The sequence below is a fragment of the Lissotriton helveticus genome, chromosome 2_1, assembly GCF_964261635.1.
Source record: "Lissotriton helveticus chromosome 2_1, aLisHel1.1, whole genome shotgun sequence".
In the NCBI taxonomy this organism is placed as follows: domain Eukaryota; kingdom Metazoa; phylum Chordata; class Amphibia; order Caudata; family Salamandridae; genus Lissotriton; species Lissotriton helveticus.
In genome coordinates this window covers 1,417,685,854-1,417,698,812 of record NC_136059.1, presented here as the reverse complement: position 1 = coordinate 1,417,698,812, position 12,959 = coordinate 1,417,685,854, and the positions used below count along the sequence as shown (strand labels likewise).

At 49.6% G+C, this 12,959-nt stretch overlaps 1 protein-coding gene across 1 annotated transcript in view; it reads right to left on the bottom strand.

Moving 5' to 3' along the window:
* DGKQ (diacylglycerol kinase theta) overlaps nucleotides 1-12,959 on the bottom strand; it is a 1,501,752-nt gene that overhangs the window by 644,274 nt on the left and 844,519 nt on the right. The window lies entirely within an intron of this gene.

Sequence of the window (12,959 nt, the reverse complement as noted above, 5' to 3'; positions counted from 1 at the left end):
GCCAGCGCCTTTTTGTAGCGTGGATGCAGAATAGTAGCACAAATGTAATGCTGTTCTGAGTGGATCTTTTGAAGACGTTCATCGCCACGTAGGCGCTCTAATAATTTCTCCTCCAAAACAAAAGCTTCTTGCTTTTCTTCATCTTTTTGAAACTTTGAAGACACCGCCTTCAGTTTGTGCTCCAGCATGCGCAACAATGGGATAGCTTTTCCCAAATTACAGTCCTCCCTGCTGACTGCACGCGTGAAGAACTCAAAAGGACGAAGCATGTCTGTCAGGCTTTTAACTAGCTCCCATTGCGCCGCATTTAACCTCAGGTCCTCCTTCACAGCTGTACCCATTGTTAAGAAATACTGATTGAGTACCGTAAACTGCTCATACAGACGCTCAAGCATGTAGAAGGTTGAGTTCCAACGTGTTGGCACCTCCTGGATGAGTGCTGTGAGAAGTTGGCCAGCTATATAGTGCTCACTATTCTAGTGATCACTTTGTATCATACCAAACAACCCTTATTGATGATTGGTTGTAAGTCAACCTTTTAGACCAGCTATCCTAGTAGCATGGACACGAGCAGTCTTCAGGCTAAACTCTAGAGGGCGTGTTAAGCCAGCTGTTTCACCATCACATATACCCCTTGAACACCAAGTGAAAGGACACCACACAAGTTGTTATGAAAATAAAGTATATTTATTTATAACAAGTCTACCCTGAACTCTTTATGAGTCAGAGAGCTAAGCACACAACAAAACTCTTACGAAAATACTTTAAGTTGCACAATTTACACAAATGCCCGAGGGGCACGAAAAACCATATACTACAAAAGTGGAATGCGAAATACTAGCAGGTAAGTAACAAGATCCAGAGGCTTCAGGATCGCTAGGGATACACTACTGAACCTTCAGATTACGAGCAGGAGACCTAGGGAGATCGGGTGCAGAGTGTGCACTCTCACGCGGGATGCGGGAAGAAGTCTATGGATGCTAGCTTTCGTAAAGTTAGTGTTATCGGACCAATCCGACTAGGTAGACTAAAAACGACAAAGGGTCTGGACACTTGGATAGTGAACCTGTGCTGGAGTACCGAGATACTCAAGTTACCTAGCCCAGGGGCCGCGGCTGCATAGGGTTCAAGTGACGTCGGGAATCCTTGTTGAAGTCCATGGAGCCTGAAAGAAGAAGTTGCTGGCAGGCGACCAGTGATGAAGTTCGATGGGATCCAAGCCTGGATCGGAGTTGAAGATGACCTGAAAGCAGAGGGGACTCAGTTCTTGATCACTAGCCAGTGATCAGGTGGGCACCAGGATGGCACCGGATGAAGTCACCTCGACCAGGTGAGTGGGCGACGCTGGGATCTGCAGTCTCTCGGACCAGGAGGCGTTGTCGGCGACCAGGATGGAGGGGCGAGCTGTCCCACGAAGGTGTCTGCTGTAGGCACTGCTGAAACCAGGATTGGAGCAACAAGCCTTGGCAAAGTCAAGCCCACGCGGTGGACTCAAAATGGCGTCTGGAGTGGACCAGGAGGGTCCGGGGTGCTTCTCTGTTGGAGGGGAGCAAGGGCCAGTCTGGAGCAACCAGACCAGCGGTGGAAGTGTCGTCGTTCGTCGTCAGGAGAGCAGGCAAGTAGCCGGACAACGCGGTGAGCAGCAAAGAGCAGAAGGGCCCCACGCAGATCTCGTGGATGCTGGGGAGCTGGACTTCGGTGCTGGAGCTGCTCAGGGTTAGGGCTTCTCAAACCCCAATGCACTTACTCGAGGGTCTCTCGGGGGTCGTGCTGGAGAAGCGTCGTGCAGGTCTTGAAGATGGCCGGTCCCACGGGTCTCGTCACACCCACGAATCTCAGCTGGGCTGGATGATGAGGGAAGAGGTCAGAGATGGCGGGAAAACCGGGTCTCGTCGAGCTGGGCAGTCTGGATCCAGAGGATGGACTTACAGCAAACCGCAAGAGCTTCGAAGGTGCCTGCTGGTGCATGGTGGCTACTCCTTAGCCACAAGGGAGAGTCTTCAGAAGAGTCAAGAGTTCCTTTCGTGGAAAGTAGTTTCAAGATTCAGAATTATCTAATTTGGGAAGGGGGCCTGCTCCTATCTTTATACTAAGAAAAGGGGCTGGCACGCGACTAAGTCCTGCCCTATGGGTGGGACTAGGAGGGGGTGGTTACACCCCTCTCCTTTGTCCGGTCTCTCCCCAGCTCAGGGGCTGGTGTGCCCCAGGAACTGGTTTGAGCCGGCATATGCACAGTGAGCACCGGGGTGCCACTTGCAGTCACCTTCCTTTCAGCCCTGCCTACCTGGGATACACAAAATCCTGTCTGGGATGGTGCTAGCACCGCCCCTGACAGGAAACCCTTTGTCCAGGCCTCCATTTGCTGGAAGGACTCCCAGCAGCAGGAGGGCAGACTTGTGTCTCGGTGGCAGCATCCATTTTGTGGAGCTGAGGCTATGTCTGACTTTAACCAGGGTTCACAGTTACATACATGTCGTGTCCCTCTAGAAGGGTGGAATGCTAACCCCGTCGGCAGAATTGGCGAGGGGTTAGTATTCCAATTCGTATGACACCTTACTCGACATGTTTTGATAAAGCTATACCAAAGTTAGCATTTAACCGCGAGGATTATAATGCACTTAAGAGTATATGGTATAGCGTTATCATGGAACAGCTATTTGGACTTGGTTCCGCAAGCTGCAAACGGGCTCAGCTCATGCCAGAGCACCATCTCACATAATTCCAAGCACTCTGCCTTCAGGATTGATAAGGCCTGCCATAGGAGTGACTGATAGGAATATATGTGTCTATTTTAGGGTTAGATATAGCAATACTATATCTAAAGCAAAGGGTGTTTACACCTCCTTGCCCCAGCTGTCGTGCAGCCAGTTGTGTCTGTTTGGGTGGCCAGCCAGGGGTGGCATAATACATGCTTCAGCCCCTGGTAGGCCCTGGGTACACCTATGCCCTGGATACCTAAGGTATGCTGTACAGGGACTGATAAGGTGGCCCAGTACCAATTGGTAAAATGCACCTAAGGTACATGGTTGTAATTTAGAGAGAGAACAGCTAGGCTGTGGGTCTGATTAGCAGGCCCACAGCCAGGGAAAGTCGTAAATCAGTGAAGCAAAAAGCAAAAATCTGGGGTGGCCATGGGATTGCAGACCCCACTCTCCTATATAACCCCCCCCCCCCCAAACTTAGGGACATTAAACTAACCTTGACCAGGTGAGTCTTCTTGCTCTAAGTGGAAGTACCTGGAGAGACCATCTGCATTACCATGGTCAGTCCCTGGGCGGTGCTCCACTGTAAAGTCCATCCCCTGTAGGGAAATGGACCACCTAAGAAGTTTGGGGTTTTCACCCTTCATTTGATTTAGCCATAAGAGGGGCTTTTGGTCGGTCTGAACTTTGAAGTGAGTACCAAACAAGTATGGCCTCAACTTCTTCAGGGCCCAAACCACAGCAAAGGCCTCCCTCTCAATAGCTGACCAACGTTTCTCTCTAGGGGTCAGCCTTCTGCTTATAAAAGCAATGGGCTGGTCATGACCATCAATATTCAGCTGAGATAGAACAGCTCCCACACCCAACTCAGAAGCATCTGTTTGGACAATGAATGGCTTGGAGTAGTCTGGACTCTCTTGAGAATAGGTGCAGTGCACATGGCCTGCTTTAGGTCCTCGAATGCCTTCTGACAGCTAACTGTCCACTGAACTTTCTTTGGCATTTTCTTACTTGTCAGGTCATTAAGTGGGGTCACAATGGTCCCATAATTTCTGACACATTTCCTGTAATAACCAGACAGGCCCAAGAAAGCTCTGACCTGTGTCTGGGTGGTTGGAGGAGCCCAGTCCTTTATGGCCTGTATCTTGCTCTCCAGAGGTTGAACTTGGCCTCCACCTACAAGGTGGCCCAAGTATACAACTTGACTCTGCCATATCTGGCACTTAGTAGCCTTGATAGTGAGGCCTGCCTTTTGCAGGGCCTCTAAAACTTTCCTCAGGTGGATCAGGTGATCCTCCCAGGTGGAGCTAAAGACAGCAATATCATCTAGATATGCTGCACAAAAGTCATCCAACCCAGTGAGAACTTGGTTCACCAACCTTTGAAAAGTGGCAGGTGCATGTTTCAAACCAAAGGGCATCACCACAAATTGGTAATGACCTCCTGGGGTAGAAAATGCTGTCTTGGCCTTGGCATCCTCAGCTAACCTGATTTGCCAATAACCAGCTGTTAGGTCAAATGTACTTAGAAAAGTTGCAGAAGCCAACTTATCTATTAGTTTATCTGCCCTGGGTATTGGATGGGCATCTGTCTTAGTGACAGCATTGAGACCGCTGTAGTCTACGCAAAACCTCATCTCTCTCTTACCATCCTGGGTGTGAGGTTTAGGCACTAGAACTACAGGACTAGCCCAAGGGCTCTCTGAGGGCTCAATGACTCCCAATTCCAACATCTTTTGTACTTCAGTTTTTATGCAGTCCCTGACGTGGTCAGGTTGCCTGTAGATTTTACTCTTTATAGGCAGACTGTCTCCAGTGTCCACCTCGTGTGTGCACCAGTTTGTCTGACTGGGGGTCAGAGAAAACATTTGTCTGAAGGATTGCAGGACCTGCCTACAATCCTGTTGCTGAGGCTCAGAGAGGCTGTCAGAAAAGACTACACCATCTACTGACCCATCATCAGGGTTCTAAGTGAGCAGGTCTGGGAGAGAGTCACTCTCTTCCTCCTGTCCCTCATCTGTGGCCATGAGCAAGCCCATGTCCTCCCTGTCAACAAATGCTTTGAGCCTATTCACATGAAGTACTCTGTGAGGGCTCCTGGGAGTTCCCATGTCTACCAAATAGGTGACTTTGTCTTGGAGAGCTGCTGGGGCCACTGGCTCCAACACCCACACCTTCTGTCCTGCATGGTATTCAGTTAGGACAGCCTTTTGGTCATGCCAAGCTTTTTGAAGTTCCTGGCTGGCCTCAAGGTTTTTAGATGCCTTTTCCATGTACTCTGCCATCCTGGAGCGGAGACCAAGTACATAGTCCACTATGTCAAGTTTAGGCTTTTTGAGAGGTAACTCCCATCCTTCCTTCACCAGACATAGGGGTCCTCTTACAGGATGTCCAAACAAAAGCTCAAAAGGGCTGTAATCAACCCCCTTCTGTGGGACCTCTCTGTAAGCAAACAGAAGGCAGGGTAAAAGGGTGTCCCATCTTCGCCTAAGCTTTTCTGGTAACCCTTTTATCATCCCTTTGAGGGTCTTGTTGAATCTCTCAACAAGCCCATTGCATTGTGGGTGATAGGGTGTGGTGAATTTGTAATTGACACCACATTCCTTCCACATAGCAGTCAAGTATCCTGACATAAAGTTTGCACCTCTGTCAGAGATCACCTCCTTAGGGAACCCCACTCTGGAGAAAACTCCAACCAGGGCCCTTGCCACAACAGGAGCTGTAGTGGTTCTAAGGGGAATAGCTTCTGGATACCTGGTGGCATGATCCACTACCACCAGTATAAATCTGTGCCCAGATGTTGTTGGGGGGTCCATTGGTCCAACAATGTCAATCCCCACTCTTTCAAAGGGAACCCCCACCACAGGTAGTGGTATAAGGGGGGCCTTTGTGGTGCCACCTGATTTGCCACTGGCTTGGCAGGTGACACATGAACGACAAAAGTTCTTGGTGTCCTCAGACATATGAGGCCAGTGAAAGTGTGGGGCAAGCCTGTCCCAAGTCTTGTTCTGGCCTAAGTGACCTGCAAGGGGAATTTCATGGGCCAAGGTGAGAAGGAAACCTCTCAGAGTCAAGGGGATGACCAGCCTCCTGGTAGCACCAGGCTTGGGGTCTCTTGCTTCAGAGTAAAGGAGTCCATCGTCCCAGTATACTTTATGGGCACCTGTGGCATTCCCTGCAGCCTCAGCAGCAGCCTGATGTCTGAGGGGTTCAAGAGAGGAACAGTCTAACTGTGCCTGCCTCAAGTCTGCCCTGGAAGGGCCCCCTGTCCCAAGAAACTCAACCTGTTCAGGTTCAAGCTCTTCTAGGACAGTTCCTTCTGGGGTCTTGGGGTCAGTCTCCTGAGAGAGCTGATCCTGTTCCTGAGGCAGGGGGGGAGGGTCATCCTTACCCCTACTGCTCTTTCTCTTGGTTCGTGTCTGGTCCATTGTTCCAGGATCCAGCACTAGTTCAGCTGGGCATTTCTTGGCCTGTGACCTAGTCACAGCAAGGACATGTGCTGACAAACCTAACATTTCCACATGAGTCCTATACTCCACATCTGACCATAAGGAGGATTCCAAATCATTGCCCAAAAGACAGTCCACAGGGAGGTCTGAACTAACAACAACCCTTTTGAGGCCATTTACCCCTCCCCAGGAGAAGTTAACAAGTGCCATACTATGGGAGGTAGTGGCATTGCTAGCATTGGTCACCAGGTAGTCTGCTCCCAGTATTACCTGGTCAGGGTCCACAAAGTTAGGTGTCACCATGGTGAAACTGGCACAAGTGTCCCTGTAGGCCTGAGCCATTTTTCCATTAATCAAAGGCGTCTGCCTGTACTTGCCCAGGGTACTGGGACTTGTTGTAGGGGTCATATTCATGTCCCCAGTACAAACAAGAACAGCCTGAGTAGGTGTTCTGACTAAGTCAGAGCCCGCCTCAGTTCCCAGGGTTAACCCTACTATAGCCTTAGGAGGATTACTACCACTACTAACTGTACTAGGGGGTGCAGGTGCCTTAGGGGCAGTAGTGGTAGGAGTTGGGCCTTTCTTGGTGCACTCACTAAACCAGTGAGTATTACTTTTGCAGTACTGGCACCATGGTTTCTTCTGACCATTCTTCTTCTTTTGGGAATTCTGGGAATTCTGGGGCCCACCCTCTTTAGATTGTTGGGGCCCTGTCGAAGACTTCTGGTCATTTTGCTTATTCTCATTACCCTTGGGATCTGCTTTCTTCTAGCCACCACCCTGGTTCTGGTTCTGCTGCTTGACCCTTGTCCTGACCCATCTGTCTGCCTTCGTTCCCAATTCTTGGGGAGAGGTCAAATCTGAGTCAATAAGGTGCTGATGCAACAACTGATTTTGACAATTACTTACGATTTGTTCTCTCATAATTAGATTATACAATCCTGTGTAATTAGTAACTTTACTTCCCAGTAACCAGCCTTCAAAAGCCTTAGTGGCACAATCTACAAAGTCAGTCCAATCTTGAGACTGAATGTTCTGAGTGTCTCTGAACAGCAACCTGTACTGTTCAGTGGTTAAGCCAAACCCATCTATCAGTGTATTCTTCAAGACTTGGTAATTGTTAGCATCCTCAGCTCTAGTAGTGAGGAGCTTATCTCTACCTTTGCCTTCAAAGGAGAGCCACAAAATAGCTGCCCACTGGTTTGGGGGGATGCACTGGACAGTGCAGGCACTCTCCAAAGCAGTCATCCATTTGTGGATGTCATCCCCTTGTTTAAAGGGGGGCACTATTTTACTCAGGTGTCTAGTGTCAAAACTCCTGTCTTTATCCTTAGGGATAATGCTGCCACCAGTGGGGACTACCCCACTTAACTGTTGCTCTCTAGCAAAGGCAAGCTTTTCCTTGACAAGGGCAAGTTCTTCCCTCTGAATCCTCAGATTAGCCTGCTTCATCCTTGCTTCATGTTCTCTCCTCTGAGGGGAAGTCAGTCTCCTCTGGGGAGAGATCATTCTCCTCTGAGCAGAGGCATGAGAGTGCACAGAGATGTTGGAGTCCCTAGAATGAGATCTATCTCTTCTAACTCCAAGGTTAGGCCTGCTTAGGGTCAGTACTGGGGGTCCCCCAGATCCTTCCCTATGTAGGTCTAAGTTGGCCCTAGTAAGCCTGACTAGCTCAGGACCATTGTCTGCCTCATCCCCAGAAATAACCTCTTCATCCTCCTCCTCTACTTCCTCAGTTTCAAGGAGGTCAGGATCACCAAGGGTACCCTCTAGGGGTGGCATGCTCCCATCTGTATGAGTAGCTTTTCTAGCATCATAAGTCTCTAAGAGACCTAACAGAAAAGGAGTGGTAGGGTTAGAACCCTGTTTTAGTTTCCTGGAGGTACACAATTGTCTCATCTCCTGGAAGCTAAGGGCTGCATATCTGGAAGTGACCTGTGGAGGGTCAACAACCACAAGGGGAGTCTCTGAAGACTCTCCATGGGTAGACATGCTTCTAGTGTGGTGTAAGTGATGCACCTACCTACACTATGGGTTTACCTACTGATCCCTTGCTAAGAGTTGTAGTCAAGGTGTGCTAAGCCTTGTTGCACTACAACAGCTGGTTCAGTAGAAATCAGAGTATTCTAAGTTAAGTTATATGTACCTGGGTACTTATGTGATCTTTCAATCGATATTCTTAGGATACGTGCAAGGTAAAACAACAGCAAGCTCAAATCCCAACCGCTGCACACCAATGTGAGAAGTTGGCCTGATATATAGTGCTCACTATTCTAGTGATCACTTTGTATCATACCAAACAACCCTTATTGATGATTGGTTGTAAGTCAACCTTTTAGACCAGCTATCCTAGTAGCATGGACACGAGCAGTCTTAAGGCTAAACTCTAGTGGGCGTGTTAAGCCAGCTGTTTCACCATCACATATACCCCTTGAACACCAAGTGAAAGGACACAACACAAGTTGTTATGAAAATAAAGTATATTTATTTATAACAAGTCTACCCTGAACTCTTTATGAGTCAGGGAGCTAAGCACACAACAAAACTCTTACGAAAATACTTTAAGTTGCACAATTTACACAAATGCCCGAGGGGCACGAAAAACCATATACTACAAAAGTGGAATGCAAAATACTAGCAGGTAAGTAACAAGATCCAGAGGCTTCAGGATCGCTAGGGATACACTACTGAACCTTCAGATTACGAGCAGGAGACCTAGGGAGATCGGGTGCAGAGTGTGCACTCTCACGCGGGATGCGGGAAGAAGTGTATGGATGCTAGCTTTCGTAAAGTTAGTGTTATCGGACCAATCCGACTAGGTAGACTAAAAACGACAAAGGGTCTGGACACTTGGATAGTGAACCTGTGCTGGAGTACCGAGATACTCAAGTTACCTAGCCCAGGGGCCGCGGCTGCATAGGGTTCAAGTGACGTCGGGAATCCTCGTTGAAGTCTATGGAGCCTGAAAGAAGAAGTTGCTGGCAGGCGACCAGTGATGAAGTTCAATGGGATCCAAGCCTGGATCGGAGTTGAAGATGACCTGAAAGCAGAGGGGACTCAGTTCTTGATCACTAGCCAGTGATCAGGTGGGCACCAGGATGGCACCGGACGAAGTCACGTCGACCAGGTGAGTGGGCGACGCTGGGCTCTGCAGTCTCTCGGACCAGGAGGCGTTGTCGGCGACCAGGATGGAGGGGCGAGCTGTCCCACGAAGGTGTCTGCTGTCGGCACTGCTGAAACCAGGATTGGAGCAACAAGCCTTGGCAAAGTCAAGCCCACGCGGTGGACTCAAAATGGCGTCTGGAGTGGACCAGGAGGGTCCGGGGTGCTTCTCTGTTGGAGGGGAGCAAGGGCCAGTCTGGAGCAACCAGACCAGCGGTGGAAGTGTCGTCGTTCGTCGTCAGGAGGGCCACAAGCCAGCAGGCAAGTAGCTGGACAACGCGGTGAGCAGCAAAGAGCAGAAGGGCCCCACGCAGATCTCGTGGATGCTGGGGAGCTGGACTTCGGTGCTGGAGCTGCTCAGAGTTAGGGCTTCTCAAACCCCAATGCACTTACTCGAGGGTCTCTCGGGGGTCGTGCTGGAGAAGCGGCGTGCAGGTCTTGAAGATGGCCGGTCCCACGGGTCTCGTCACACCCACGAATCTCAGCTGGGCTGGATGATGAGGGTAGAGGTCAGAGATGGCGGGAAAACCGGGTCTCGTCGAGCTGGGCAGTCTGGATCCAGAGGATGGACTTACAGCAAACCGCAAGAGCTTCGATGGTGCCTGCTGGTGCAGGGTGGCTACTCCTTAGCCACAAGGGAGAGTCTTCAGAAGAGTTCCTTTCGTGGAAAGTAGTTTCAAGATTCAGAATTATCTAATTTGGGAAGGGGGCCTGCTCCTATCTTTATACTAAGAAAAGGGGCTGGCACGCGACTAAGTCCTGCCCTATGGGTGGGACTAGGAGGGGGGTGGTTACACCCTTCTCCTTTGTCCTGTCTCTCCCCAGCTCAGGGGCTGGTGTGCCCCAGGAACTGGTTTGAGCCGGCATATGCACAGTGAGCACCGGGGTGCCACCTGCAGTCACCTTCCTTTCAGCCCTGCCTACCTGGGATACACAAAATCCTGTCTGGGATGGTGCTAGCACCGCCCCTGACAGGAAACCCTTTGTCCAGGCCTCCGTTTGCTGGAAGGACTCCCAGCAGCAGGAGGGCAGACTTGTGTCTCGGTGGCAGCATCCATTTTGTGGAGCTGAGGCTATGTCTGACTTTAACCAGGGTTCACAGTTACATACATGTCGTGTCCCTCTAGAAGGGTGGAATGCTAACCCCGTCGCCAGAATTGGCGAGGAGTTAGTATTCCAATTAGTATGACACCTTACTCGACATGTTTTGATAAAGCTATACCAAAGTTAGCATTTAACCGCGAGGATTATAATGCACTTAAGAGTATATGGTATAGCGTTATCATGGAACAGCTATTTGGACTTGGTTCCGCAAGCTGCAAACGGGCTCAGCTCATGCCAGAGCACATCTCACATAATTCCAAGCACTCTGCCTTCAGGATTGATAAGGCCTGCCATAGGAGTGACTGATAGGAATATATGTGTCCATTTTAGGGTTAGATATAGGAATACTATATCTAAAGCAAAGGGTGTTTACACCTCCTTGCCCCAGCTGTCGTGCAGCCAGTTGTGTCTGTTTGGGTGGCCAGCCAGGGGTGGCATAATACTTGCTTCAGCCCCTGGTAGGCCCTGGGTACACCTATGCCCTGGATACCTAAGGTATGCTGTACAGGGACTAATAAGGTGGCCCAGTACCAATTGGTAAAATGCACCTAAGGTACATGGTTGTAATTTAGAGAGAGAACAGCTAGGCTGTGGGTCTGATTAGCAGGCCCACAGCCAGGGAAAGTCGTAAATCAGTGAAGCAAAAAGCAAAAATCTGGGGTGGCCATGGGATTGCAGACCCCACTCTCCTACAAGTGCTTTCACTGGCATTCGACGTTCAAGTAGCAGGCTCCTCAGATGCTTCCGGGCCTTAAAAGAATGGCTGAAATGGTTGCGCATTTTTCGGCAGGTGACCACTAACTGGCATGCTGGACTGTCTTTATCCAAGAATTTTTTAACAACCAGGTTTATACAGTTCGCCAAACACGGCACTCTGAAATAGTCACCCAGTTCCATGGCCTTAACTACATTGGCGCCATTATCCGTGGAAACATAACCAATGCCGCGTTTTTTTGGAGACAGCCAGTGAAAGACCTTTGTGTTGAACTCATTCAAAATGTTTTGTGCTGTATGACGTTCCTCCAAGCCAAACATGGCTAGTGTTGCATGTTTCCGAGCAGCTTTAAAAACTTGGTCCAGGTCAGCACCAGCGTTTAGCTTTGCTTTAACCCCTGAAAAAGAGACCCAGTGTGCAGTGATGCACATGTAATCAGTGCCTGCGCCACTGGTCCACATGTCTGTTGTCAGATGTATAGTGTGAAGAGCACTCTTCTGCAAAGCTGCCCCAATCACCTCCAGCACATCTTCATGTAGTGCTGGAACCGCAACTCGGGCAAAATAGTACCGGCTAGGAACCTTCCATTTAGGGCAGAGCGCTGCCACTAATTCGAGAAAACCAACCCCTTCTACAAAAAAAAAGGGAGAAGATCCAGCGCTAGCATTTTAGCCAGCTTAGTGTTATACAGACGCACCATTGGGTGGTTGCAGTCTTATGGCGCGTCTGACAAAAACATTGTTTTAATGTTGCCCTGGACCATTTTACGGGATGATGATGTTGATGATGATGACTTCTTCGACCCAGTTACGCTCGCTGATGAACTTTTTCGCATTGGTGTCTCACTTTGTCCCACACTCTTAGTGTTGCTCCCAGGGGTACTGGGTGTAAGTGAAGTGTGAGACACTTCTTCCTCCTCGTCATCATCAGATGGAACATCAACGTTTTCTCGACTTGCAATTCGGGCTTCCTTGATCTCCTTTAGGTGCGCCAACCATTGGACAGTGTGCTGTCTGTCAAGATGACCTCTCTGGCCTCCAGTCCCATAGTTGGTACCAAGCTTACCACGACTAACTGCAAGCTTACAAATGCTACAAATGGCTATGTTTTCCCTTTTTGGGCAAACACTAAAAAGTCCCAAACTGCGGACTTGAAATGTCTGTGGGGGCCGGAGGAGGCGATACTGGTGGTGGTCGTGCTGCTAATGCCAGATGAAGTAGAGGATGTGTATTGCTGAACTTTACTACGTTGTGCACTTTCACCACCACTAATTGAGGTCGAGGTGGATGGAGGTCCCTTCTGGCGAGTAAGAAATATGGAAGCGGTAGGTTGTGGTGTACTAGTTAACATCAATGATTGTGGTGTTCCCATTGCCTCCTCGTCGACTTCATCATCACGCTCAGCAGCTTGTCGGGCTAGGGTCAAAATGTCTGCTTGCCGCATGCCCGCTGGGGCTTCAGTGACGTTAGTGATGATGACTGCGTCGTCGTCGTGAGAGTCTTCAGCAGCAGGAGTATACGCCACTTCTTGTTGAGCGTCATCAGACTCCATAACTATGAGAGTTTCGACGACCTTCCTTTTACGCTTAGCTACCTTTGTCAGATCATGGTGTGCCTCCTCAACCTCACTCTCAGACGGCAGTGGTGCTGGTTCCCAAGTAAGATCCATATCATCAGAAGGAGGTGGGCTTGAAGAAGATGTAGACACCAACACCCTTGATCTTTTCCTTGCTCGGGATGTGGAAGACAATGAATGATCATCAGGAGGAGTGGCTTCCTCGAATGATACCTCGGCTTGATTGTCGGTTTCCAGATGTGCCCCTACTTCT